Genomic DNA, 6,000 nt, shown 5'->3' on the forward strand with positions numbered 1-6,000 from the left:
GCACAACAATGTCCTAAATAACAGAAAGCAAATCCTAACAAAATAAATTGACGCTCCAAGCAAAACACATATCATGTGGCGAATAGAAATATAGCTCCAAGTAAAGTTACCGACGAATGAAGACGAAAGAGGGGATGCCTTCCGGGGCATCCCCAAGCTTAGGCTCTTGGATATCCTTGAATATTACCTTGGGGTGCCTTGGGCATCCCCAAGCTTAGGCTATTGCCACTCCTTATTCCATAGTCCATCAAATCCTTACCCAAAACTTGAAAACTTCACAACACAAAACTTAACAGAAAACTCGTAAGCTCCGTTAGCGAAAGAAAACAAAAGACCACTTCAAGTTACTGTAATGAACTCATTCTTTATTTATATTGGTGTTAAACCTACTGTATTGCAACTTATCTATGGTTTATAAACTCTTTTACTAGCCATAGATTCATCAAAATAAGTAAACAACACATGAAAAACAGAATCTGTCAAAAACATAACAGTCTGTAGTAATCTGGATAAAACGTATACTTCTGGAACTTATAAAATTCTCAAATAAATTGCTGGACCTGAGTAATTTATATATTAATCATCTGCAAAAAGAATTAACTAAATAGCACTCTCCATATAAAAATGGCAGCAATTCTCGTGAGCGCTAAAGTTTTTGTTTTTTACAGCATGATCAACAAGACTTTCCCAAAGTCTTCCCAAAGGTTCTACTTGGCACAAACACTAATTAAAAGTATAAAACCACATTTAAACAGAGTCTAGATGAATTATTTATTACTAAACAGGAACAAAAAGCAAGGAACTAAAATAAAATTGGGTTGCCTCCCAACAAGCGCTATCGTTTAACGCCCCTAGCTAGGCATGATGATTACGATGATGCTCACATAAAGGATAGGAATTGTAACATAAAGAGAGAATCATGAAGAATATGACTAGAACATTTAAGTCTAACCCACTTCCTATGCATAGGGATTTTGTGAGCAAACAACTTATGGGGACAAGAATCAACTTGCATAGGAAGGTAAGACAAGCATAACTTCAAGATTTTAAGCAGATGGAGAGGAAACTTGATATTATTGCAATTCCTACAAGCATATATTCCTCCCTCATAATAATTATCAGTGGCATCATGAATGAACTCAACAATATAACCAGCACCTAGAGCATTCTTTTCATGATCTACAAGCATAGAAAATTTACTACTCTCCACACAAGCAAACTTCTTCTCATGAATAATAGTGGGAGCAAACTCAACAAAATAACTATCATGTGATTGAAAATTAAGATCAAAATGACAAGTTTCATGGTTATCATTATTCTTTAAAGCATACGTGTCATCACAATAATCATCATAGATAGGAGGCATGCTTTCATCATAATAAATTTGCTCATCAAAACTTGGGGGACAAAAAATATCATCTTCATCAAACATAGCTTCCCCAAGCTTGTGGCTTTGCATATCATTAGCATCATGGATATTCAAGGAATTCATACTAACAACATTGCAATCATGCTCATCATTCTAATATTTAGTGCCAAACATTTTATAGATTTCTTCTTCTAGCACTTGAGCACAATTATCCTTTCCATCATACTCACAAAAGATATTAAAAAGGTGAAGCGTATGAGACAAACTCAATTCCATTTTTTATAGTTTTCTTTCATAAACTAAACTAGTGATAAAAATAAGAAACTAAAAGACTCGATTGCAAGATCTAAAGATATACCTTCAAGCGCTAACCTCCTCGGCAATGACGCCAGAAAAGAGCTTAGTTGACGGGGTGTTAGTGCCGCTTTCCTCGTCTCCCCGGCAACGGCGCCAGAAAAGAGCTTGATGTCTACTACACAACCTTCTTCTTGTAGACGTTGTTGGGCCTCCAAGTGCAGAGGTTTGTAGGACAGTAGCAAATTTCCCTCAAGTGGATGACCTAAGGTTTATCAATCCGTAGGAGGCGTAGGATGAAGATGGTCTCTCTAAAGCAACCCTGCAACCAAATAACAAAGAGTCTCTTGTGTCCCCAACACACCCAATACAATGGTAAATTGTATAGGTGCACTAGTTCGGCGAAGAGATGGTGATACAAGTGGTATATGGATAGTAGATAAAGGTATTTGTAATCTGAAATTATAAAAATATCAAGGTAACTAATGATAAAAGTGAGCGTAAACGGTATTGCAATGCGTGGAAATAAGGCCTAGGGTTCATACTTTCGCTAGTGTAAGTTCCCTCAACAATACTAACATAATTGGATCACATAACTATCCCTTAACATGCAACAAAGAGTCACTCCAAAGTCACTAATAGCGGAGAATGAACGAAGAGATTATGGTAGGGTACGAAACCACCTCAAAGTTATTCTTTCCAATCAATCCGTTGGGCTATTCCTATAAGTGTCACAAACAGCCCTAGAGTTCGTACTAGAATAACACCTTAAGACACAAATCAACCAAAACCCTAATGTCACCTAGATACTCCAATGTCACCTCAAGTATCCGTGGGTATGATTATACGATATGTGTCACACAATCTCAGATTCATCTATTCAACCAACACAAAGGACCTCAAAGAGTGCCCCAAAGTTTCTATCGGAGAATCACGACGAAAACATGTGCCAACCCCTATGCATAGGTTCATGGGCGGAACCCACAAGTTGATCACCAAAACATACATCAAGTGAATCACGTGATATCCCATTGTCACCACAGATATCCACGGCAAGACATACATCAAGTGTTCTCAAATCTTTAAAGACTAAATCCGATAAGATAACTCCAAAGAGGAAACTCAATTCATTACAAGAGAGTTGTAGAGACCCGACCCGAATGGGTCAAGTCTCTGTGCTTAAGTGTCATCCCTGGATCGGTATGCTGACACACACAGTACTCGAGGATTTATAACAGAGGTAAATCACATGTAAAAGTAACATAAATACTATTACCTCAAATCCAAAATAGCGGAAGCAACAAGGTTGTGGTTTCCCATCAACACCAACGGCAAAGTTGAGTGTAGAAATCATAACCCTAACGTATCACTTACTCGACGTAAGAAACCTGCAACATGAGACGTTGCAGCCCGAAACGGGTCAGTACATTGAATGTACTGGCAAATTCACACCATAGAGAAAATGATGAACAATGGCTATCACTATATGCATATATAGCTGGTGGAAAAGCTCTATGGTTATAAGGTTTTTGCGTAAAGCCAATTTTTCCGTACTGCAAAGGAATAAATTTATTTAACTATCATGGTGGTTGTTGAACATTGAGAATGGTTGACAGCATTCTCAATCCCAATTAAGTAACATCATTAAACCCAACAATATTCATTTAAAGTAACGTGATGAGATCAACAGGATAATCCAAGAACTAGATACTCAAGATGTCCACAACCGGGGACACGACTAATCATGATTAGTTTATACACTCTGCAGAGGTTTGCGCACTTTTCCCCACATGACTCGATCGCCTCCGTTTGTTTTCTCGCACTACAAGGTGTTTGAGAAACGGATGACCGAGACATAGTCTTTCAGAAGCGCTAGCACCTTACATGTGGGGTAGACCGTACCACCTATAACCCCTACATCTGCTAGTCCACCCCGTAAGAGTTCGCACAACTTAGTCAACTATGCCAGAGCCCATAGTAGCATGTGGCTGCACACGGAAGTTTCTAGCATGAATTATCTTATGATCCCTTTGAGCCTGGGTGGCGGTCCAAAATAAAACAGGCAAGTCCTGATAGACATCAGGTGCCTCAATCCACCCAGATGTGTGTTTAAGTTGCCACCTTAGATAAACCATTAAAATTATGAACTCACATCTGTCATGGATCTCACTCACCCAATCCACGTCTACTAGCATAGCATGGCATAATAAGCAAACGTAGAAGTAACTCCCAAAGGTTTCATAATAATACAGGTGATAGGTACTACCTCATCTACTTCCCATCACACAGTTTAATTAGATCCTAATCATGCAATGTGAGAGGATTGATCTAATGCAATAAAACATGGGTTGTAGAAAAGGGTATGATCAAAGTGTGAACTTGCCTGCAATGTTGATGAAGATGATTCGCACTCAAAACTCTTGATAGTTCTACTCGTCACACTCCGGTCAATCTATCGTAAGCAAGCAATAGTAACCACACATAAGCAATCACTCAAGAGATCAGAAAGAACGAAGAAGACGATTCGGAAACATCCAAACCAAGCAAATAACTCTTGCAACATAAAACAATTTCTAACAGTACCAAAATTATGTGAATTTGGCCTTATTAGAATGTTTAGGTCAAGAGCTTCGATTTGCAAAAAGAATCAACTTAAATGGAGTTACGGATAAAAAGATATGATCAAAAGAAGTTTGAATTCAAATCTGATCTAATTCATATTTTAAAATTTACAAAAACATGTTTGAGTTGGATTACTGGATAGAGGGGATCATAACGAAGACGTGGGCATTGGTTTCGTTGGATTTGGACTAACGAGTAAAAAGTTATGGCTATTTGAAAAATCAGGGCCAAGTTGTTTTACGGAAGAAAAAAAATAGATACAGGCTAGGGTCTAATGTATAAATACATAGACTAATTGATAATCTAATTATTCTATCGTATTGGTCTAAAAATAATAAACTACGGAAGTATAAGAAGAAAAAAAATAAATAAAAAAAGATACCTTTATAAGGCAGAGAAAAGATAACTTTAGAGAGGGGAGAAAATTTTTAGAAGTCGCGCCGGAGAGGAGAAATATATTTTTTCTTAAATGAATCTAGTCAAACCAAAATATTGATTTAACCCGAATTGGATGATTTTTGAAGGCTCTATAGGTCTAAATTTATTGGTGGAAAAGAGGCTTAGGGATTAAAGGCTAGGCAATGTGGGACTAAACGTAGACGAAAATATACGAAACAGAGAAGAAAAGAGGCGACGGGCCTAAAGGCCTTCGGCCGGCGGGCAGCGTGCGCGCTGCAGTTTTTTTTGTGGAAAATTCGGCCTAAGAAAAAAATTGAAAAGACTGGCTGGGCCTGGCCCATAAGATAAAGAAAAAAATTAGGGCGCCCGCTGGTACTTTGAAGCGCACGTGGGCGATAGTTAGCTTCCGGCGCGCGCGCAGTTTTTTTTGTTTTAAAAGAGAATGAGATAAACTGAAAAACGAAAATAAAATAAAACTTTATATAGGCATATTATATATCATAATTTTCAGAAAAAGATTTTCTACGACATGGATATTTTTCTAGCATTAAATAAAATACACACAAATTCTAATAATTCAAAGAGTGCTACTGGTCTATTAAAATTCAACAAAAATCATTTAAAAATACCAAAATGATTTCAAATTAATTTTTCTCCAATTTTCTAATGTAGGGAATCATGTTACCCTAATTTCCATATATTTTATTTTTGGAGAAAAATAATTTGAATAAAACTTAAATAACTCCAAATTTGAAAATAAATACAAAAGAACTTTGAATTTAATTCTTTGAAACTCCCAACTCATATTTCATATAATTTGAAGAAGTCATTTTATCTTCTCTCATGAAAATCATTGAGTTGCATAAAGTTCCAGAATCAGAAATATTTTCAAATGAAATTCAAATATTTTCAACACCCCTTGTCATTTAAATAAATGGAAGAAGTCATGTCATCTTCTCTCCGGGGTTTTGTGTTTGAAAAGAATTTGAATTCATGGAGATCAGAAAGCAAATATGAAAGTTTGGGAAAGTCCTTTTATTCCCTCTCATTTAACTTTCAAAGAGTTTCGAATTCACTCACTTTCAGTCAATCAATCAAACAATCAATCAAATCTATCTATTTATTATAACATTCCAAAATTTAGAATTTTGGGATGTTACAAACCTACCACCCTTAAAATGAATCTCGTCCTCGAGATTCGGAGAGGCTAGAAAGAAATGGGTTAGGGTTTTGGGGTCTCCTCAAATCCATCAATCGTCTCCGGGGTCTGGGGTGCTACCACCCTTAGAAGCATGGTTACAGCTCCATCGAAACTC

Source organism: Triticum dicoccoides, chromosome 5A, assembly GCF_002162155.2.
Source record: "Triticum dicoccoides isolate Atlit2015 ecotype Zavitan chromosome 5A, WEW_v2.0, whole genome shotgun sequence".
Classification (NCBI taxonomy): Eukaryota; Viridiplantae; Streptophyta; class Magnoliopsida; order Poales; family Poaceae; genus Triticum; species Triticum dicoccoides.